Genomic DNA, 25,458 nt, shown 5'->3' on the forward strand with positions numbered 1-25,458 from the left:
GTTGTAGGGGTTTCATGAATAAATTTTGTGATTAACCTTTTTTGGTCATGCTGTAGGCTTTTTATCATAAACTTTTTACAGTAGTACGTGCTACAATTTCTCTGCCAAGGTAAAAATGCAGGATAAGAACTACCTTAGCTTCTTGCTTTGTCCCGGCACGTATAGGATTGCAACAGTTTAGATCCCCACGACCACTCACTGAAGGAGTCAACTGAACTGGGTCCAACATAACTTGGATATTTTTCTTGGTAAGAGGATATAATTGGACATAGCCTGACTGCAAAGGTACTCTCTCCAACTAGGGTAATCCACGAAATGAGTTAACTCTTACAAGTTAGAATCCAGTAAACAACAACGAAAGGTGAAGAAAGAAAATATATTTTATGTTTGTGTATTACACTTCTTCAACAGGTTTTTGTTGATTGTTTTGGCAGTACTATTGCTCCATTGGTCACATTTTCCTATCCAAATGCTTGCAGTGAGAGCATTCTATGCAGATATATGTATGTATGTATGTATGTATGTATGTATGTATGTATGTGTGTGTGTATATATCAAAGGACATAAACTACACATTACAAGCTAAGGATAGCTTTAAGTTGTACATTATATTAGTTTCCTAAATGAAAGAATGGTAAATCATAATAGCATCCATTTTTCTAAAAGAACAGGAATATATAAAAGTATAAATCATAACTAGATGTACTATAGTGAGTTTGATAATTCATTATGATTTAACACAAACTGGCACTTGGCTAAACCTGTGACAAGGAAAAAATTTACTGGAAAATAAATGAACAATATAAGAGGATCTTGGGATATAGGCTACTGTGAGTTTCTAGTTGGCAATCAGTTTGTCTTGTGGTACTTTTTCTGTGAGCCCACACTCTTTACTGTTCGTCTGTATCCTTTATTTTTGTTCAATGTTCTTGCTTATTTTTCTTGAAAACTCCCTGGTGACTGCAGACATTTTTCCTAACAGGTAATTTTTCAATGAAATGTCATTTTGGCTTTGTGAGTATCCTTAGTGGCATGTACCAAATGACTCATTTCATTTGTGACCAGAGCCAAATTCAAATTTAATTTTCCAGAGGGGACAAGTTAATGTATAACCTATTGTGCCACCTGGCATCCTAAATTCAATTTCCTGAACTGTTTTCACTGAGAGCAGAATCAGCTATATTGTTTTGTAAAAGCATTTCCAAAATGTCAGTTGTATCTGCATTCACACTTACATGTATTAATTAACTTGTTTGTTATGATTAATGAATAACAAATGCCAGGACTCTTAATTCAGGAAATGGCAATTGGATCATTCAGTTCTACGGGTCTATAATTCTCAAACTTGGAACATCACGAAAATTTCAGTCTTTCAGTTGACTGCCCATCAGAAATCATATATCCCCATTGAAAAGCATCCTGAATACTCACAGAGGTGAAGAATTAAATTAAAATAGATTAAAATCCAAAAAATTGAATCCTCAGGTTTCCAAGATTCATGTTTACCCACTGAATAATATAGTAGGTATTTTCATTTTTGTAAAAAGTGTAAACAGCATTTTTTATGAAGTCTCAGTTCTGAACATCTATGCCCCAAATACAAGGCACCCACGTTCATAAAAAAATTACTAAAACTCAAATCACATATAAAGCCCCACATACTTACAGTGGGAGACTTCAACACCCCACTCTCACCTCTAGACAGGACTACCAGATAGAAACTTAACAAAGAAGCTAAGGAACTAATAGAAGTTATGACTTAATTGGGATTAACAGACATCTATAGAACATTCCACCCAAATAAAAAAGAATATACCTTCTTCTCAGTGCCATAAGGAACCTTCTCAAAAATCGATCACATACTTGGCAACATATCAAATCTCAACAGGTACAAAAAATTGGAATAATTCCATGCATCTCATCAGACCACCATGCGCTAAAATTAAAATTCAACAACAGTATAAATTGCAGAAGCCCCACAACCTCATATAAATTGAACAGTGCTCAATTGTATCACTCCTGGGTAAAGGAGGCAATAAAGAAATCAAAGACTTCCTAGAATTCAATGAGAATGAACACACAACATACCCAAACCTATGGGACTCTCTGAAAACAGTTCTAAGAGGAAAGTACATAGCACTAAGTGCCCACATAAAGAAGCTGGAGAATTGCCACACTAGAGAATTAACAGAACACCTGAAAGCTCTAGAACAAAAAGAAGCAAACTTACCCAGGAGGAGTAGACACCAGGAAATAATCAAATTGAGAGCTGAAATCAATAAAGTAGAAACAAAACAATACAAAGAATCACTGAAACAAAGAGTTGGTTCTTTGAGAAAATAACTAGATAGACATACCTTTATCCAACCTAACAAAAAGGCAGAGAGAGAACATACAAATTAACAAAATCAGAAATGAAAAAGGGGCATAACAACAGACACTGGGAAAAATCCAGAGAATCATCAGGTCATACTTTGAAAACCTGTACTCCACAAAAATTGGAAAATTTAAAGGAAACAGATGAATTTCTGAATAGATATCACTTACCAAAATTAAATCAAGAACAGATAAACAACTTAAATAGACCCATAACCCCTAATGAAATAGAAGCAGTCATCAAAAGTCTTCCAACCAAAAAAAGTCCAGGGCCAAATGGTTTCAGTGCAGAATTCTACCACAAATTCAAAGAAGAGCTAATACCAATACTCTTCAAATTATTCCACACAATAGAAGCAAAAGGATCATTGCCAAACTCCTTTTATGAGGCTACAATTACCTTGGTACCCAAACCACACAAGGGCACAACTAATATTGAAAACTACAGACCAATCTCCCTCATGAACATTGATGTAAATCAAATCCAAGAACACATCAGAAAAATTATACACCATAAACAGCATTATTTGATTTCTAGAAAATAGTTTTAGGATACACTATTAGGATACAAAATGTTCTAATAACATTATATACATAGGATAAAATATGAGATGAGGCTCAAAAGGCTTCTGAATGAAATTCTAATTGATTAAGGCCACTTGCTGTCAGAGCAGCCTGGCCTGTCATCAAGACACAGTAATTATCTCCAGGATAATATATACTCTGTTACCCCACAATTTACATACCAGCAGTAACTAACTCAATTTGTGCAAAATATTGTTTTCTTTATTTGCCTAACTGAAACAAAAAATGAACCATTTCCAAACAGCAAATGAGCACTTAACATTTCATTTAAAACAATTAGTTAAATAAGAGATGCATTAACTAAAAGGAGGTGGTATCTTCTTCTGTCCTGTATTTGATTCTTCATTTTCTATTGGTTAATTTTGTTCTATTGGTTAATATATGTATACAGCATATCCTGATGACTCTTCCTCTCCAATATCTGTATCTCCCTTTCATTCCTACCCACCCTATCCTTCATCTTTACCAATCCCTTTTCTGATTCTTGGCTTTTTGTTTGGTTTTGTGACCCACTTAGATTAACTAGGAACATCTCTGTGACCATTGGTTTGGAACTATTCATTGGATCCTTGTGGGGTTGTCAGTGGTTACGTAGCTGAAGGGAATGATTCCTCCTCACTCTGAGTCTATCAGTAGCAACTAGTTCTCACTCAGGAGTAGGGCTGGCCTCCTGCATCCATCCATGCCAGTCTATTGGTGGGGCTGTTCTTGTGCTGACCCTTTGTAGAAACAACCCAGTTGCTGTGAGCTCATAATTACTGTGGCTGTATCTTACCCAGAAAGTGACATTTCATAAACATTCAGCCTCTCTTCCTGCTGTTATATTTTTAGTCCCCTCTTTTTCAGTATCCCCCAAGCCTTTTGGGAATATAGGGGTTAGATACTGTATGCATGTCTTGCTTAGAGTTTAGCACCCATCCATCATTTATTCTCTCTTTTAGGTACTTTTGTCAGCCATGTGTCTCTGGATTCAACACAGTTCACTGGAAAGGGAGACTACTCTGATTAAGACTGACAACAGCATTTTATATGGATATGAATTATTTAGAGAGTTGCCTGACACTGTGCCAACTTGCTAAGCAACAGCATTCAGTTCCGCACTGAGGTCTATGATCATGTTTTGTTTTGTTGGTGGTTTTTAATGTCATGTTTACAGTACCAGGTAGAGATTCTAAACTGAGTCTTAAGTTTAGTTGGTTACCCTCATACCAGTAGTGACACTACTCCACAACTGGATGCATCTTGACTACTGAGGGTGGAAATTTTTAGGCTGTTTCTTAGATTCATTTCTGTTACCGTGGTTTAAAAAAATACCTCAAGAAAAAAATTAAGTGAGAAAGGGGTTCCTTTAGCTCACAATTTCATACCTATTGTTGTGGAAATCTCACCACAGAAGGAGCCTCAATTGCTTGAATTGTCTCCCTGGCCAAGAAGCAGAGAAGAGTAAAATAATCCATGTGTGCTTGGGATCAGCTTCCCTTCTCTAATCATGTGTAGTTCAGGACATGGTGCCTAGGGAGTTGTGCCACCCACTGTGGACAGGAATTCTCACATCATTTACGGTATTCAACATAATCTCCTACAAACATACCCACCAGCAAACCTGAGAAGATAATTCCTTGATGATTCTAGACTATGTCAAACTGACAATTAAGACTAACTATCAAATAAAAGAGTAGTTGAGAGACTAGGAGAGAAGAAGCTTAGGGGAATATTGACTAAGAGAAAGGGGCTATAAAAATCCATATAGAAAGTTACTATTTTATAATCAAATTAGAAATAAAATTTATATTTAAAAATTGAAGGGAGATACCAGGAATACTGAAAAATAAAGACAAATATTCTCAGAAACCATAGGATATTAAACAAATGCCCCAGTGCCAGATCTGTTATACCTTCTTGTCAGAGAGGTACCAAAAACTCCCCAATAATACAGGCTTTTGCCTTTCCTCTTTTTGGCCTGTGTGATATCTTGTTTGTACAAATAGAGCATGTCTGAAGTTCAGATTGTGGAACTTGCCACTAGCTAACCATGGAGGCCAGGCAATTGTGACACATTCTTTAATCCCAGCACTAGACAGGTGGAGACAGGAAGTGAGATGGCTCTATGGAGAAAGGAATATAGTATAGAAAATCAAACTGGAAATGAGCATAGCTGCCTCCTTGCTGTTTAGCGTTCATGGTCCTAAAGTGTGCTAAGCAGACTTCCAGAGGAGAAAGGGCAAGCATTGAGCCTTATTCATTCTTATTTCAGAAGCCTATACTCCTTGCCTGCTTTTTACTTAAAAATTAAGATACTTAGCCAAGCTAGACAAGTTTTGAAAAGACAGGTCCACTAATCCTAGCTTAGTAGCTTTGGGAACTCTATAAACCTCTCTCTGACATTCCTATAATTTGACTATTACAATCATAATTGTTTAGTTAAGTAGTTATGGAAACTTGGCAATTTGTTTCACTAAAGTACTTCAAAGAATCCCTCCATATAGTGATCACTCACAGAAACCCGTGTGCTTCATTTTAGAATGACAGATGATCACTTTGTGATACTTAGGTCTAATTCTGTGTTTCTTTTTGTCCTCTTTGCTTAATTTCTTCTCATAAGATATTAGAAATACTAAAAAATGTAATCAATAGTGTCTTCATCCAAACACATGTGCTATTAATGCATAGAAAGGAAAATGTTTCTTCAGTGCCTCAGGAAAGTGAATATAAACTCATAATCATAATTTAATATAATGCTAGCTTTTACTTTATTAACATAGCATTCCAACAACAGAAAATCCTACTTATGAAGAAGCATGTAGATATTATTTAAAATATTTATGGAAGTGATTAAGTCATGAATATATACAAAATTATTCAACTGTCTTCATGTTGAGTATCACTTATTTCCAGCCTTTTGCTTAGCATTATAAACAAAAGTATGGATCACTTATTCACAAGAGTCTTTGGGGGTCAGAATTCAAATAAACACAAATTAATATAATATAAATCTCTACATTTGAGGCCAACCTGGTCACAGATTGAGTTTTAGGACAGCTAAATGAGAAACAAGTAGCTGTTGGAGATATAATCAAACCAGGGGGCCATGTTCTATCCCCAGCAAGCAGCAGAACCATGTGGTTCATGCTTTAGAGTCAAAGATAGAAAAGAAAAGGGGTTATGGAACTCCCTCTTGACTAAGGAAAGCCACTGAGGCCAGGCATATGTCAAGGGTGTCTCTACATGGAGACCTAGAGAGGACATTGTGTGACATTGTGAAAGTGAAGCCTTGAATGCCGTGGAGACACCAAAATGTTGAAGTTTCTGGAACCATGTATAGCTACCAAGGAGAGCTGCTTACAGGGAGTAGAACCAGCCCAAGAGAAAGAAGTGTGTTATAGGCAACAAAGCTTAAAGAAGCTGGAGATCTGAAGAGTGAGTTGACATCAGACTTGGAAATGGGGAGTTTAGAATTTACCCAGCTGGTTTTCAGTCTTGCTTTGGCCCAGTGTTTCCTCTCCATGATCCCTTTCCTCCCTTTTGAAATGGTAATGTATATCTTGTGCCAGTGATTGTTGGAGGTATGTGATCTGCCTTTTCATTTTGAGTTTACAAGAGATTACAGTTAAGAGATTACATGAGTCTCAGAAGAGACTTTGAACTTTCAAAGGAGTTTGAGGCAGTTATAGACTATGGGGACATTTGAATTTGACTGAATGCATTTTGGTTATAAAGCTATAAGCCTAGGGGGAGCAGGGAGTGGAATGTGGTGGTTTGAATAAAAATGGCTCCAGTATGTGCATATGGAGTGGCACTCTTAGGAGATGGGTGCTTGTTGGAGTAAGGGTGGCTTTGTTGGCAGAAGTGTATCATTAGGGGGTAGGCTTTGAGGTTTAAAATGCTCAAGCCAGATCTTCTGTGAAATTCACTTCCTGCTACCTATGGATCAAGATGTGGAAGTCTCAGCTCCTTCTCCAGCACCATGTCTGCCTGTAGGCAACCAAGCTCCCTGCCATGATGATAATGCACTAAATTTCTGCACTGTAAGCCAGCCTCCAATTAAATGGTTTCTTTTGTAAGAGTTGCCATGGTCATGGTGTATCGTCACAGCAATAAAACACTAAGACAGGGAGAAAAGAAGCAATCAGTGAACGGATCCTCTTTTACTGATGTTATATCATGTACAAAGACTACAAAATCCTTTACACAGATGTGAAATAAATGGTCAGGCAAGATACAGGTACAGACGATGATAAGATAGATTTTTACACAGAGCACATTTGGAAAACTTTTCTGTTGTGGTATTTGAATAAAAGACAATGGAATGAAATGATGATCCACTCATAAAAATATAAAGCATAATTTAATATAAATCTATTTGGATATATCTATATTTATGCAGGGCTTAAATATCAATGAATGCAGAAATCCCCAATAATTGCACTTTATATCCTAATGTATCCCTAGAAAGCATTAAAATGAGAAAATCAATAACATGACACTGTCTAAGAAATCACAAAATAAGCATAGTCAATCTCTGCTTGAGTAAATAAGACATACAAAGTATGACTCAGAAAGTTATGTAATTCTTGAGACTGACTTGCTTTTCTAAGAAGTCAGATATCTGAAAACAACTGTAACTTTATATTTAATAACAAAATCATCATCACCTGGCCTTGTATGGTGGTACATACCTGCAATTCTAGAATTTGGGAGGCTGAAGAAGAAGGATTACTCGGAGTTCAAGACCAGTTTTGAATGCAAAGTTAAATCTTTTATGAACAAAAGTAACTAGCTAACTAAATAGGAGGTTTTTCTACATCCAAGTATGGTGACTCATGCCTATAACTTCAGTATTTAGAAGACTGAGGCCAGAAAATTATAGTGAGTTTGAGGCAAGAAGGGTTTACATAGTAAATTCTAGGCTAACCAGGCTAAAGAATGGATTCTCACTAAAGCCCCACCCCAAACTTTTTAATCTATTAATAAAAGAATATGTGGTTTAAAAAAAAACCTCCTGCTTGTATTCCTAACAGACTAATCTTGAGTTCACTGCCAATGACCCAGTTTTCCATATATTTAGACTTTTATACTAATAAACAATTTAAAAATCTATCTGTAGATCCCATTAGATACAAAGCTGTTCTGTCTGTGAGGTACAACCCCCAGTGTATTCCTCACAGTCAGGGAATGTAATGGAGGATATCCCTGCTTAGAAGTTTATGTAATCACTTAGTCAGCCTTCATGCAGACTTCCCACATTCAGCACTGAGACTCTTTGATCATAATGCAATAGGACAAATGTCAGGAAACATATTTCTATAAAGTGAAATATATCTCATTCTTTAACCCAGAAATGACTATAAATATTACTTTCAGGAGAATTTCATTCACATCTGTATTTTCAGATTCTCTAAGGAGGGGCACTGAATGGTAATTAATTAATTAATTTTTAATTAAGGAAGAAATTAAACTTTATCAGATTCTCATGTAGTACAAGCTTATAATTTTCTGCTGTCAGGTTACAATAAAAACATGACATTTTGACCTCAAAGTATTTGGCCTTTATAAGATTTTTTTTCTTTGACTTAAAAGCATGAAAATGATTTTATTACATTCCCATGATAGGAAAAGTACATACAGTAGTTCTGCATATATTCTTCTAGTACATTTATGTTTGGATATGAAGTTCAGCATATGCATAGTTGCCTTTGTCATAAGGTGGCACAGGAAGTTGCTGAACTAGAACCTTGAGTTCATATCCAAGTCTTAAACCAGAAACATGTTAGATTTGAGAGTTAAAGTGGGAAGGAAATGTGCAAAGTCAGCAGAACAAGTTTGCATAAAGTACAGGGCAGAGTTTGAAGGAAGAATAAAGAGAAGAAAAAAACAAATCAATGAAAGAAAAAGAAAAGAGACATCAGTCCTGACACGTACATACAAATGACATTATATAGACTGAGCAGGTTGGGTTTGTGTATTTAGGAATATACATACACATGCACATACACATATGCATATATAATAACAATTACTAAAAAAGGAGGCCATGAGATTGAAAGAGAGTAAAGAGTTATATAAGGAGTAGTTTGTAGTGAAGATAGTAAAGGGGTAATAATTATAATATAACCACAAAAATAAATAATTAAAAAAGGCAACTCAGCACAAAAGTAGTTAGAATTAAAGAGGCAAAAAGAGAAGTTGCAAGTTGGGTGTAGTGGCTCATCCTTTTTTAAAATTTATTTTTCAGTTTAAATTTAGATAAGAAACAAGGTTGTTTCACAAGTCAGTTCCAGGTCCCTCTCCCTTTCCCTCCCCTCCTCCCATGCCCTCCCCCCAACACCCCCCCATTATCCCCCTCATTTCCCCAAGGAGGGTGAGGCCCTCCATGGGGGTGTCCATAGTCTGTCATTTCATATAGGGCAGGGCCTAGACCCTTCCCCAAGAGTTCAGGGTGAGAGTGCACCTTACATTGTTCTATGGGAGTCCAAAGTTCCTGTGTATACTCGGGATGGGCACTGATCTGCTGCCCAAGGCTCAATAGATTACCTAGGCCTCCTCACTGACACTCACATTCAAGGGGTCTTGATCAGTCCCATGCTGGATTCCCAGGCTGATGCCTGGGATTCAAGAGTTAACCTTTGTCAGGTCAGCTGTTTCTGGGGGTTAAACCAGCCCAGTCTTAATCCCTTTAGTCATCAGTTCTCCCTCTCTGTTACTGGCTTTCTTGAGTTCAGCTCAGTACTTAACCAAGGGAGTCTGCCTCTTCTTTGATCAGCCACTAAATGAAGTTTCTGTTTCCCAGACTCTCTGGCCATGGGATTGTAGGCTGGCACTCCCCAGATCTATGTCTAAAATCCATATATGAGAGAGTACATGCCATGTTTCTCTTTTTTGTGACTGGGTTACCTCACTCAGGATGGTTTCTTCTAGTGTCATCCATTTGCCTGCGAATCTCAGGATTCCATTGTTTTTTTCTGCTGAATAGTACTCCATTGTGTAAATGTACCACATTTTCTCAATCCACTCTTCGGTTGAGGGACATCTAGGTTGCTTCCAAGTTCTGGCTATTACAAATAATGCTGCTGTGAACATAGTGGAACAGACATCTTTGTTGTATGAATGGGCATCTTTTATATATGCCTAAGAGTGGAGTTGCTGGGTTTTGTGGTAGATTTATTCCCATTTTTTTGAGGAATCTCCATACTGATTTCCAAAGTGGCTGAACCAGTTGGCACTCTCACCAGCAATGGAGGAGTGTCCCCCTTTCACCACATCCTCTCCAGCATAAATTGTCATTGGTGTTTTTGATTTTAGCCATTCTGACAGGAGTGAGATGGTATCTCAGAGTTGTTTTGATTTGCATTTCCCAGATGGCTAAGGATGTTGAGCACTTTCTCAAGTGCCTCTCAGCCGTTTTAGACTCCTCTATTGAAAACTCTCTATTTAGTTCTGCAGCCCACTTTTTAATTGGGTCCTTTGATGTTTTGGAGACTTGCTTCTTGAGTTCTTTGTAAATTTTGGAGATCAACCCTCTGTCACATGTGGGATTAGTGAATATTTTTTCCCATTCTGTGGGCTGCCTTTTTGTCTTGCTGACTGTGTCCTTTGCCTTACAGAAGCTTCTCAGTTTCAAGAGGTCCCATTTATTAATTGTTGCTCTCACTGTCTGTGCTAGTGGTGTTATGTTCAGGAAGCTGTCTCCTGTACCAATTCGTTCAAGGGTAGCACCCACTTTCTCTTCTAAGAGGTTCAGTGTGGCTGGATTTATGTTGAGGTCTTTGATCCATTTGGACTTAAGTTTTGTGCATGGCGATAAACATGGATCGATTCGCATTCTTCTATATGCCAGTCTCCAGTTATGCCAGCACCATTTGTTGAAGATGCTTTCTTTATTCCATTGTATATTTTTAGCTTCTTTGTCAAAGATCAGGCTCATACTTTTAATTCAGTACTTGGAGGCAGTGTTGGGCAGATTTCTGTTGGGTAGATCTCTGTTTTAATCCAACCTGGTCTACATAATTAGTTCCAGTATATCCAGACTTATATAGAAAGATACTATCTCAAAATAAGTGTTTAGTGTGTGTTGTCCTCAGCAATGGGGCCCCACTATCAGTTTGCCGAGAGCATCCCATAGTGCTATAGAAAGCCTAGATTGTTTGGAACTATTCATGAGACCCTTCTTGGTTCAGAACTCAATTAAATGCAACCCAGTCTTACTACTGGAAGCCTCATCTGGCAATGAGATAGTGGTTGAGACTCTGTAATCCACATTATTAGGCAACCTCATTGGGATCACTTTCATATATTTTAGGAAGTTTCCATTGTACTAGGTTTTCATATCATCCCTCAAATGCCCCTTAATTCCAGTTGACTCTCTCTGCATTTTCTCCCTTTAACTAATCTCTCCTCCTCCTCTCTAGACCCTCCCATTCCTGTCCCTACCTGCACCCAGCCAACTCTTGAAATATGTTCTATTTTCTTTCCCAGGAGACCCGTCTGTTCCCCTTAGAACTTTCTTCTATATGCAATCTCTATGGGTCTACAGATTGCAGATTGCTGATCATTTATTTAATGCCTAATATCAACTTATAAGGTAATGCATACCATATTTATATTTGTGGGTTGTGTTACCTCAATCATGTTGATTTTGGGTAAATATATCACATTTTCTTTATCCATTTTTCTGTTCAGGAACATCTAGGCTGTCACCAAGTTCTTGGTACTATTAATAAAACATCATTGAACATGGTTAAGCAAATGTCCTTTAGATAGGATGGGGTGTCCTTTGGGTATATGCCCAAGAGTGGTATAACTGGATCTTGAGATAGCTCAATTCCAAATTTTCTGAGGTTCTACCATATCAATTTCCAAAGTGGCAATACAAGTTTGCACTCCCACCAGCAATGGAGAAGTGCTCCCCTTACTCTATATCTTCACCACCATGAGCTGCCACTTGTGTTCTTGATCTTAGAAAGTTTTTTTTTTTTGGTTTTACGAGACAGGGTTTCTCTGTATTGTTTTGGAGGCTGTCGGTCCTGCCTGGCCTCGAACTTACAGACATCTGCCTGCCTTTGCCTCCAGAATGCTGGAATTAAAGTCATGCGCCAACACCGCCTGGCTGAATTTAGAAAGTTTTGATTTGCATTTCCCTAATGCTAAGGATGTTGAACATTTCTTTACCTGATTCGCAGCCATTGTGATTCCTCTATTGAGAATTCTCTATTTAGAGCTGCACCCCATTTTTAACTGGACTATTATGGCATTTTGATATCTAGTTTCTTAAGTTATTCATATGTTTTGGATATGAATCCTATCAGATATGGAGTTTTTAAAAATCTTTCTTCATTCTGTAGACTGATGCTTTGTACTATTAATGGTGTCCTTTTCCTTTCAAAAGTTTTTGGTTTCATGATTTCCCATTTATTGATTGTTGATCTTATTGCCTGTACAATTGGTGTTCTTTTCAGAACACTGTTTTCTATACCAATGTGTTCAAGGACATTTCTAACTTACTCTTCTATCAAGGTTAGTGTATCTGATTTTATGTTTAAGTCTTTGATCTAATTGAACTGAGTTTTGTGTAGGGTGATATATATGGGTCTATTTTCATTATTCTACATTCAGACAATTTCAATATTGTCCTTGAAGTTCTAGCTAGAGCATTATGACAACAAAAGGAGATCAGGGGGATACAAACTGGAAAGAGGTCAAACTTTCAATATTTGAAGATGATAAGATAGTTTACATAAGTGACCCAAAAACTCTACCAGGGAACCCCTATAGCTGATAAACACCTTCAGCAAAGTGGCAGGATACAAAATTAACTCAAAAAGATAAATAGCCCTTCTATATGTAGACAATAACGGGTATGAATAAGAAATCAGAAAAACATCACCTTTTACAATAGCCACAAACACCACAAAATATCTTGGGGTAACTCTAACTGAACAGGTGAAAGATCTGTATAACAAGAACTTTGAGTTTTACAGAAAGAAATTAAAGAAGATACCAGAAAATGGAAAGATCTCCCAAGATCTTGGATAGGTAGGATAAACATAGTGAAAACTGCAATCCCAAAAGCAATCTACAGATGCAATGCAATCCCTGTCAAAATGCCAGCATAATTTTTCACAAACCTGGAAAAGACAATCCTCAACTTTATATGGAAAAACTAAAGAACCAGGATAACCAAAACAACCCTATACAATAAAGGAACTTCAGGAGACATCACCATCCCTGATTTCAAGCTCTGCTATAGAGCTATAGTCCTGAAAACAACTTGGTATTGGCACAAAAACAGACAGACCAATGGAATCGAATCAAAGATCCTGATATCATCCTATATACCTTTGAACACCAGATCTTTGACAAAGAAGCTAAAACTATACAATGGAAAAAAGAAAACATCTTCAACAAATGGTGCTGGAGTAACTGGATGCTGTTGTGTAAAAGATAGCAGATAGATCCATATAAATCACCATGCACAAAACTGCTTCATGAACATAACACCAGTAGCACAAAGAATGAGATCAACAATTAATAAATGGGACCTCCTGAAACTGAGAAGCTTCTACAAGGCAAAGGACACAGTCGACAAGACAAAACGACAGCCCATAGATTGGGAAAAGATATTCACTAACCCCACATCTGACAGAGGGCTGATCTCCAAAATTTACAAAGAACTCAAGAAGTAAGTCTACAGAACACCAAAGGATTCAATTAAAAAGTGGGGTATAGAACTTAATAGAGAATTCTCAATAGAAGAGTGTAAAATGGCTGAGAGACTCTTGAGAAAGTGCTTAACATCCTTAGTCATCAGGGAACTACAAATCAAAACAACTCTGAGATACCATCTCACTCCCATCAGAATGCTGGAGAAGATGTGGAGAAAGGGGAACACTTCAGTGCTAGTGGGAATGCCAATTTGTGCAGCCACTTTGGGGATCAGTTTAGAGATTCCTCAGGAAAATGAAAATCAGTCTACCACAAGATCCAGCAATTCCACTCTTAGGCATATACCCTATTGATGTCATACAATAAGGACATCTGCTCAACTATGTTCATAGCAGCATTATTTGTAATAGCCAGAACCTGGAAGCAACCTAGATGCCCCTCAACTAAAGAGTGGATAGAGAAAATGTGGTACATCTTCACACTGGAGAAAAAAATGGAATCTTGAAATTTGCAGACATATGGATGGCACTAAAAGAAACCATTCTGAGTGAAGTAACCCAGTCACAAAAAGACAAACATGGTATGTACTCACTCATATATGGATTTTAGATATGGAGCAGGGCATTGCCATCCTACAATCCCACTGCCAGAGAGTCAGGGAAACAGGGAGGACCCTAAGAGAGATATGCATAGTAACCCAGAGAAAGGTTATAGGATGAGATCTCCTAATTGGATTGGGAGGGGGGGAGAGTACAGAAGGATATGGGAGAAAGAGAGAGGGAAAAGAGGAGGGGAGAGGAGGACATGGGAGAGCAATAAGGTTGGGCCAGGTTAAGAATAGAGGACAGAAGGATGAGAGATACCATAATAGAGGGATTCATTATAAATTGGAGGAGAGATCTGGCACTAGTGAGATCGTCACAGATCTAGAAGAATGATACCCACTGGCATTAAGGCTACCTTAAATGTCCTCCCATGATAGTGAGATTGATGACTACTTATATGCCATCCTAGAACCCTCATCCAGTGGCTGATGGAAGCAGAGGCAGACACCCACAGCTAAAAACCAAATTGAACTCATGGAACCCAGTAAAGACAAGCAATGAGCAAAGGAATCAAGATTAGGCTGGCGAAACTCACAGAGGCAGCTGACCTAAACAAGGGGGAATGCATGGACTGTAGACTGATGACTGAGAGACCAGCATGGGACTGATCTAGACACACATCCCCCAACCCCAAACCTGGGTGTCAGAGAAGAGGCCTCAACAATCTGTGGGACCTTGGAGAGTAGAGCAGTACTTATCCTGACATAAACATAGCTTTGGGATGGTTTTATGTGAAATTTTGAGACTTAAAAGAAAATTGCCAGTAGTAGACTCTGCCCACAATGAAGGAAGATCAGTGTGAAGAGTTAAAACTCATTTTAGGACTACATTTCTGTCAAGAATTTGACCTTTGCAGAACTTGCCTTCTCTTCATGTCAGAGTCAATGAGACTATAGAGTGTAAGACTGATTTTGTGTTTCTGGGATGTTGGGAATGGCAAGGAACATAAATATAGTATATAGTATTTGATAAATGTGTTTTAAAAAATAAAAAATCCAAAAAAACAGACTCTGAGAGCCCATTCCACATGGAGGGATGCTCTCTCAGCCTGGACACATGGGTGAGGACTTAGGCCCTGCTAGGGATGATATGACAGACTCTGAAAATCCCTCATGGAAGCTCTTACCCTCCCTGGGGAACAGAGGGTGAATGGAGTGGGGTGGGGGCTTGGGAGGATTGGGAAGTAAGGGGAGAAGGAGAGGGAGAGGGAACTGAGAGTAACATATGTAAAAAGTTAAATACAAAAAAAATGTTGTTAGTTTTAAAATTCTGGAAAAGATCAATTCTTTAGAAAATATGCTGATTGTAGACTAGGACAAGTTTAGATAGAAATAAGAATTCCAAATATGTTTTGAGTAAGGTAATCTCAAGGAAACATCTATAAGTTTATTTAGTTGAGTTGTGGCACTTAAATTAAGAGAGACCACGATCTATGATCTTCCTCTCCTTTGTGTGATGCTTGCAGGAGAAACAATTAGCTCCCTACTCTTCTTGGGTTTCTTTTTCATTAAATACTTTTATTGAATTTTCATTATAATAAAGTAAATTGTATAAGTTTTTAAAAGCTGGAGAGATGGCTCAGCAGTTAAGTTCATTGGCCACTCTTCCAGAGGTCCTGAGTTCAATTCCCAACAGCCACATGGCAGCTCACCGCCCTCTATAATAGGACCAAACTCCCTCTCCTGGTATGAAGATATGAAGACAAAAGCACCCATATTCATAAAATACATACTTTTTTTTAAAAGAGAGAGGTAGCATTCATAGAGAGGAGTTCATCAGACCTCAAAGGTAAGTAAATAAATATTATTAGTAAAACAGACCAAGAGAATGTTTCAGAAAGAAAAAAGAGAAAGACTAATTTGAAATTATTTTCATTCAGAACTACACAGAACCTCATTGCAACTAGACAGACAAAAATGGAATGGCATAAATAAACAAATATCTCAGAAGAGTTCATAAGGATTTGGGAACATGAACCATGGAAACTTAAGTGTATCATTCTGAGGACCAGCCACAGGCTGTGAAGTCTAACAGGATCAACACCTTTCTTCCTAGTCTTTCTGATGCTGGCGCCAGACTTCTGTTCCTTGCAGGTTACCTTCTTGTTGGAAGTTTGGTTTTCCCAAAGTTGCCAGTTCCTCTTCTGCTCAGGTTGATTAACACCAAAAGTGGGATTTTTGTTTATTTCAACCTAAAATTCTCCAGGAAATTATTGATTTTACTCTCTACCCTTCCAGTGAACCAGGTAAGTAAGAGAGTAATAATTCAAGGGGTATTGATCTCTAACCTATTATGGATCCCTTCTCTGAGAAAGTGCTGAGAGAATATATAGGGATGTCTCTTTTTCAATTATAGTTTGAGGGAAATTAACTTATTAATTTATAACTTATTTTTCCATGAACAAGACCTCTTGAGGACAAAGACTAACTTTTGTTTCCTTTTGTGTCAGTACTTTTCACAAGTGTAATAACACTTAAAAATCAAGAAGGGAACCTTAGAGTTAAGGTGGAGGAGGAAAGATCAGAGGTGTTGTTTGTTTATGCATTTCTATAAACAAAGTAAATAAACACAGTTCATAGAAAGTAGAAAGATTTATTATAGGAAAACAAACATTGTTGGGATACCTGGCCTGTGCAATTTATTGTCTTCTCTTTTAAAATGCTCAGTGAGTTGGTTGAGCAGCTAAAAGCAGTTGCTACCAAATCTGAAAACCTGAGGTGGATCCCTGGGGACCACATGGTAGAAGGAGAGAGTCATCGTCTGAAGGTTTTCCCCTGAGTTCCACAGGCATGCCATGACATGCAGTTCCATATATGCATATACATAGACACTTAAAAACAGAAAATGTATATTTTGTGTGGTAAATGTAGCTTTCCCGGTAGGAGAGATTTTACTAGGCAATATGAATGCCCAATGAGCCGAATATATAGAATGTTGAGTCAGTTCCCTGAGATAACCTAACAAAGAGTATCATTTGGCATGGATACTAAACACACTCAGTGGCAAGACCCAAGTCTAGAGCAGGAAGAACCAAGTCATCTTCACCATCACTGATAAAGGTTAGGTAAGGATCCAATGAGAAAATCCCACTGGGTTGCAAAGGAGATCCTGAGAAATGGGTTACTTTACCTAAGAAGCTACCCACCGTTGCAGAAAAACCTGCCCCCACCAAAACAAAGACATGACTACTCTCAGTACTGAGCAATTAGAAGTGACTTTACTTCTATTACATTCTGAACTAGTACACTTATATAATAAATAAAATTCATGAACTGAGATCATATCTACATGGTCTACAAAGTAGCTACAAATTATAAGAAAAATTAGGCAAAATCCAAACATTTTGCTAAAATGTTTGTACTAGATAAAGATTTAAAATTCTTCACAAATTATACTATTTATACTTGCTGGTAATTAATATACCATTATAGGTTTTTTTTTAGTTCTCAATGGTAGCAGCTAAGGCACTGGTTATAATTCTTCCTATTAATTTGGTGGAAGCTATCCAATAGCAATCTATTAGATTTTCCCTGTTAAATTAGCATGATGGACTTTTAATGAATCTTAATAAACAGCATGATGATCAAGAATATTGTGGGATCAAAATAATTCTCAGTGACACCTCTCACTTTGTGTAGTATGCCCTCAAAGTCACTGATGCTTGTCCTCTGAGAGTACCTCAAATGTATTATTAATATATTTCTATGTTGCTAGCAAGACAGATGACATAGTAAATAGGCTAATCCAAATTTAACAAGATTTAAGAGGCAACTTCTTTAGTAAGAAAATGCAAAGTTTTAATTATGATGTCCCACTTCTATAATCTTGTCCAATAAAGAACACATAAACTAGTGGTGTTTGACTTCAAATTGAAGGTGATGAATGAGCTATCTATTTGCATTTATGTGTTATGTTTATTCGTCAATGATCCATATCACCCACAAAGACAAGTCATAGGGAGTTTCATTTAACCTGATTTCAAAATGGCATTTCCTCTGGGATATGGTTCTTTAGATCTTGATGCATAGTCAGAGGCTGTTTCTCTTTGCTTCTATGGGATAGAAATCCTTAGATTGGTGGAGGCAGGAGAGCTTTGTTAGTTTAACCTGGTTTATGCTCTGAAACGCCTACAGTACATGCTGAGAGTCTCCTAGGATATAGTTTAAAGAAATTTCTGCAGGTAGCTGAGAGCTGTCCTTTGTGCAGCTGCAGGAAAGGAATGAAACTTGCTTGCTCTGGGAACAATGACTCTATCATCCGCAAATGATCTGAGCTATACTTAAACAGTTTATATTGCTGAAGGTACAGAAGGCCTTATTGCCATTTCCTTCTACAGCCACTGCATATAAGCATTGGGCTTTCAATTCAGGACAGGCAAATTGCATCACAGTATTTGTTTGATTTTAATTGTATTTTTATTACTGATGTAATGTATTGTCACATTAAAAAATTAAACACATATAAGAAGACAAGGAGGAAATGACTTTCCTCAAACTAACACTTAAACATTTATTTATTTATTTTACCTCAAATGTCAGTTTTGTTGAAGTACAATTTGTGTCCAATAAGAGGGATTATCTTCCAATAAAATATTTTATTTTCTTGGCTATGAGCATGTATGAACAGTCTTATTACTTACACAACACAGTTTTAGAATATTTCCATCATGTCCAAATTTCCTTGTAATATTTTGTAGCCTATCTGTTACCCCAGACCTGATCTCTACTTATTGTTACTATACCATTGATTATTCTAAAATTGCATTTAAATATATTATATATACTATATAGCCCTCTGAATTTGGCATATTGCAGTTAGTATCATATATTTAAGATTCATCTATGCTATTGCATGTGTATTAACAGTATCCTATACTATTGTTGGCAGATAATTTTTAATTGAATACTTATGCCATAATTTGCTTACCCATTCCCTAGTTGAAGGACTATATTCCAGTTTTTGATTGCTAGTATTAATAGGGTGGCTATGAAAACTTTCTCACATATCTTTATTTGGACATTGTTTTAATTTGCTTTCATAAATACCTAGCATGGGATTTCTGTATCCTACAGAAGATATATATTTAATTTTATTAGAAGCTAACAAACTATTTGTCAAAATGTTTATGGCATTTTTTTCATTCCTGCAAACGTTGCATAGGAGTTCAAGTTGCTGCGCAATATCACTAACAATTAGTATTGCCAGTTTATAATTAAATTCACCACAGGAAATGGATGCAGTGTCACACTGTGTTTTACTGTTTATTATTATTATTATTATTGTGATTATTATTATTATTATACAGTCTGAGCCCATCCATTTTCCAGCCAGTTTTGTGATGACATTTTCTTTGTTTTTCTTTTGTTGAAAATATATTTTCATACAATATCTTCTGACTATGGTTCCCCATGCCACAACACTTCTGAGATGCTCCCCTCCCATCCAAATCCAAACCCTTTCTGTCTCTACTTAGAAAACAAAAAAGGCATCTAAAGAATAATAATAAAATAAGGTAAAAATAAATAGATAAGAGAGACAAAGAAGGGAACAAGCATAAGAAATTCATAGGAACATCCATACAAACACAATTGTACACACAGAAATTCCATAAGAACACAAAGCCAGAAGCCATAGTATAACCACAAAGGACACGTAAAGCAAAATAATAATAAACAAGCAAGTAAATAAATAAATATCCATGATGAGACATTATGAGGCAAGTAACCTCCAAAGAGGCCATTGAGTTCATTTTCTTTTTGCCATCTATTGCTGGGCACAGGGTCTGCCCCTGAGTGGTTTTATCTATAGTAACACTCCATTGGAGAAAATCAATTTTTCATTTACAAATGGTTATCAATTGGGATAACTTCAGGGTTAGGAATGGGGACTTGGGTCTACTTCTTTTCTCAGCACTGGGACCTCCATCTCTCCCACACGCATGCAAACTCTATGGATGTTGTCACAGTCTTTGCGAGCACATGTGTGTGTCTATCCTGCCTGTTCTGAAGGCCTTGTTTCCTTGATGTCCTCCATCTCCTCTGGCTTTTATAATTGTTCCGCCTCCACTTTTGCAGGGATCCCTGGTCCATGAGAGGAGGGATTTGATGGAGACATCTTTTTTGGACTAAGTGTTCCACGGTTTTTCTCTCTCTGCACATTATCAGTCTGTGGATCTGTGTATTTGTTCACATCCACTGCAAGAGAAAGAAGATTCTCAGATGATGCCTAGCAAAGCACTGATTATGAGTATAGCAGAATATTGTTAGGAGTATTATATGGGAGATCTATCTATCCCCACTATTCCCTTGCTAGCTACCTAATCTCTGGTTTATGGCTTGTAGCTTGCTTATTGAAGACTTCTCAGGTAATATCCACATAAAAGCAAATACAAATCATATTTATCTTATGGGTCTGTGCTACCACATTCAGCATGATTTCTTTTCTAGCTCCATCCATTTACCTGTGAATTTCATGAATTTTATATTTTTAACAGCTGAGTAATATTCCATTGTGTAAAGATAACACGTTTTCTTTATTCATTCATCTGTTGATGGATACCTAGGTTGTTTCTAATATTTGGCTATTATGAATACAGCAGCAATGGACATTATTTAACAAGTCTTTCTGTAAACATTTATATTCTAGCTAATGACCATTCAGAGATTTATATGAGAATATACACTTCTTTAAAAAATTAATTCCTGACTATACAAAAAGGTTTTATATGTATTGATCTTAGGCTTTCTAATTGAACACAAAATTATAGTAAATTTTGAAAAATAAAATTAATCATATACATTGGGATTGCTTTAAATCTTTGATTTTGTGAAAAGTACCAAAATATTTCAATATGTAACAATATGTTTTATTTTTCCAATGTGTGTATTGCTAAAATTTGAAATAACTGAACAATTTACTACGTATGAATATTTGTAGAGCGATATCACTATCACAGTTAGCAAAGCCAGTTTCTTTGAACATCTTTTGGTGCAACATAGGAAAATCTAATAGGCGATATTGAAGTCTATTTTGTGTTGTAGCCTCTACCTCAGATAGCTATAGTAGAGTCAAGAACACACAGCATTTCATGTAACTTGTATATGCTGCCCTGCTGCAATGCTGCTTATAACCTCTGAAGTCAATTGCATGGGCATCTTGGTTTGAAAATACTTTGTTAAAGATGTATCCTCACAAAATCCTTGATCCAATTTCTGTTCATAACTTGTTCACTAAAAGATTGCAGAATGCCTGCTTTTGTTTGTTTGATGTTTGGTTTTTGTTACAATATGTGGAATATTAGAAATGACTTTCTTCACTGTGACATGCCTAATGTTAGTTAGAAGCAACTAACATTAATTTTAGAAACAACATGCATTTGTAAATTACAATCACACTTCCAAATTAATCTGTGTTATACAATAGAGCATAATGGAACTTTGAAATATGGAAGAAGAAGAAGAATGAAAATAATAACAAACATTAAAGGACAGAGCTAAAGTGATCACACAGGAGGGAATATACCAAATTTCAAAGGTTTATTAAGAAAAATTATTCTAGGTGCAAAATGAAGATGCAGACAAGTTGTATTATTCTAAAATATGAAAATAAAACACACTTGTGGGCATTGGTCAAGAAGAGAAGAAATCAGAGTGAATAATGCAAAGACATGAAGTGAGCTGCCTATGAGATGAAGTTTACCTGAAATCTAATGTGCATTCTAAACTTGAAAACATCCACGAACTCATTGACTGGCAAACAGAATATTTCCTCAATAAAAGAGTGTTATTTAGACAACTCCACAAGCAACATCACGTTTACTGTAAACTCTGTGAATACCAATACAATACTGAGTGAGAAAAGGGGTCACTGCTCTCCACATGTTCTAAGATCTAGAGCATCCTGGAAAGGCAGAGAGTAAGGGATGAGCTGGAAGGCAAAGCATCAGAAGGCTGAGCTGTGGCTACTGTGACATATACTGTGCCAATCATATCTGCAGGTAAATCACCAGAGTTGAGAGTTTGCTAAACTGTACAATACAATGGTCAGTTGCACTTTTCTGGAAATAAACCCAAAATACGATTTGAAGAAGAAATGTTTTGCAAAAGCGTGAAAAGGTGTAATATTTTGTAATAGGCCTAGCAGGCAATTAAGACTTCCATGGAGAAAGAGTGTACACATATTAAAATACAAACGTTGCCTTCATCTGCCTTTGTTCACTGCTGCATTGAATTCAGGTCACCAGGTTTGCTTACATGGCAAGTGCTCGTACCTGCTGAGCTGTCTCACCAACACAGCTATTATGCTTTCCTTACATAAAATCCTTTGAGAGTCAGTGTCTTCCCATGCATGAGTGCATACTTCAAGTCTATCCTTCAATTTTACTATGTTCCCATTAGCATTACTCCGCAGTTAGAAGTTCCACTGTGCTTTACTTTACAGCACAGAGTGATTGTGTGATTCTTGTGTCACAGAAGTCTCCAGAACATACTTGTCTCCCCACCAAAAATATTGGAGAATATCAATACAGAGGAGAAAATATCTATTTTTCCCTCAGAAACCCAGTGGTTGGGTCCTTGATCGTTTGGCTTATTTGATCCTGGGCCTGGGGTGAGGCAGAACATCTTGGCAGGGAACATGTGGCTCATGTTGTGAGAAGGAGGGAGAATGGAAAGGAAAGGAAGGAGCAAAGGAAAAAAGAACAAAACTGTAATCTCCAAGGACATGACTCTCCTTGTGGGTCTCATATCTCAAGTTTCCACTACTTCACAATAGCCCATCAAATGATTAGCCAGTCAGTCTGTTCGTGTCCGGATGAGCTCATAGCATCATCTATTTCAACTGAAGCTTACCTCTCAACATTGTATTGTTCAGGAACGTCAACACATGATCCTCTGAGGACATTTCTGGCCTAAGCCATAACAAGATTATATGCACAATAAATACTTCTAGTGAATACATGAAAAAGAAAAACTGAAAAATCCGAGTTCTTTTTGGATGAGTAGGAGGACCAGGTGTTGAAGATCATCTTCTGCTACATGGTAACTTCAAGACTGGCTTAAGCTACACAAACAAAACAAACTAACATTTTTCTCCCTGAACAATTATCATCGGAGTTCTGTTTTAACACATTCATGTTTTATAGAACTTATAAGGAAAAACCACTTGATGGAGGATCTGTTTTCCATAGCAATTGCATCATTTGTCTTGCTCTCAGCAGAACATGAAGGCTGTGATTTTTCCATATCATCATTGGCATTAATCTAGGGGATCTGAAGTAGTGTATCATTGCAATTTTGGACTTAATTTCCTCAATCATCAATCTTAATGTACATTTTCAAGTGGCTGTTGTTTATTTGTGTACCTTATCTGAAAAAGTAGTTGTTAAACTCATTGGCCTGTTACTAATTTGGTTGTTTTTTTCCTTAACAATGTTATCCTTTATATAGCGTGGAAAAGACTCAGATATAGGATTTACAGATATTTTCTACCAGTCTGTGAACTAGGTCATGGTCTTTTACGCACAATTGCTAATTTTATTTTGGTGATGACTAATTTGTCTACTTTCTTTGGTTGTTTGTGCTCTTAGTGTCATATCTTAAAAGAATTGCAAAATCTAGTCATGAAGGTTTATTTTCATTTTCATCAAAAATTTATGATGCCATCTATTTTACCTTTGCTACTATATTCCACAGGACTCTGTTCCCACATGATCATAATTGTCCATCTTCTTTAGGCTGTTTTTGCCTTGTGTTTTACAAGACTGACTTCTAAGAATGAATTTCAGTGTTCCCTTCTTCCTTTCATTTTTGAAAGTGTTGTAAGGAATAGAAATAGAATCTTGGTTAAATTAATAAGTATAGTGATTAAAGTTGAAAAGTTAAATCCAATCCTGATAAATACATTAGATTGAATTTCTACACTTACTCTAACAAATGAACACCATTATAAAACTAAAGAAATAGCAAATTATGCTTGGGGAGGAGGTTAAATTGCAAATGTCCAGAAGTATAGGAAAGAATATCCAGAAACCTAGCTATGCTCTAAATACTGGAATTAATAGATAAGTACATTGAGACATTCCTGACTGACCACTAAAGAAATCAAATGAATAATTTGTGGAGGAGAGGCATGACTAAACACATTGCATGAAAAATAAGCAATAAGGAAAGAAATAAAAAAGGGATCTATATGAATAGGGAGGAAAGATGAGGTAAAAGAGAACTGGAGACTGTCAAATGAATCCAGTTATTTATAAATAAATTCCAAAACATATAGAGAAACCATGAATCCTGATTTAAACCTAAGTCCTGGATTCAGTATCTAGAATTTTTTAAAAGAATACCTAATGTATACGCAAAATACCTATTGTTGTATATAGTTGGAAAAGTGGAAAAACAAACAAGAGGAATAAAAATACAATACATGTAAGGATCATGAGCATATTTTTACACTGCCTTAATTAGAATTTGGACAAAAGATTTGGGAGACACATTTCACAAAAAAGAAATAAGCATATGACTGTTCTTGCCAATTTTCTTAGAAATCAGAACAATGCAGGTTAACAATTCAAAAGTGTATGGTTAACATTCACTAAGTAAAATCCGTTGACACGAGTTGCTATTTCCTTTTTCAATCCAAGTAAATATCCACATCAATGCCTAAGTTAGTGCTCCTTTGCACTTTTAGAAAGAGGACATTAGGTAAACTTCAGATCCATAGAAACTAATACCAGCTCTTAACCTGGGTATACTGAAGATAGACTAGTGCAGATGAAAAGCAGGGAGTGTCTGGAGGAGTGATATTAACTGTAGGGTTGTACATGACACAAAACATTCAAAATTAGATAAACACCCTGAAGTGGGAAGGAACTGGAAGGAGTTGAGAGGAAATACATGATCAAAATATATTGAATAGAAACATTTTAAATAAAAATGAACAAATCATATATACATGTAATTGAATATAGCACAAGTCAGCTATAGAAAATGAAACCGAAAGCCTATTATTTTCATTTTATTTTATCTAAAGTTTATCTGTATGTGGTATGCATATGTCTATACATGTGTGTGGAGATGCATGGGTGTGTGGAAGCCATCACTCTCTTTCCTTGCATTTTGAGGCAGTGTCTCTCCCTGAACATTGAGTTTCCTGTTTTGATTAGGAGGCTGACTGTCAGTATTTTCCCATCTCCTTACTAGCAATGGGTCCACAGATATGAGCTGGTGCTGTGCCT

This window comes from Mesocricetus auratus, unplaced genomic scaffold, assembly GCF_017639785.1.
Source record: "Mesocricetus auratus isolate SY011 unplaced genomic scaffold, BCM_Maur_2.0 Super-Scaffold_100011, whole genome shotgun sequence".
Lineage (NCBI taxonomy): Eukaryota > Metazoa > Chordata > Mammalia > Rodentia > Cricetidae > Mesocricetus > Mesocricetus auratus.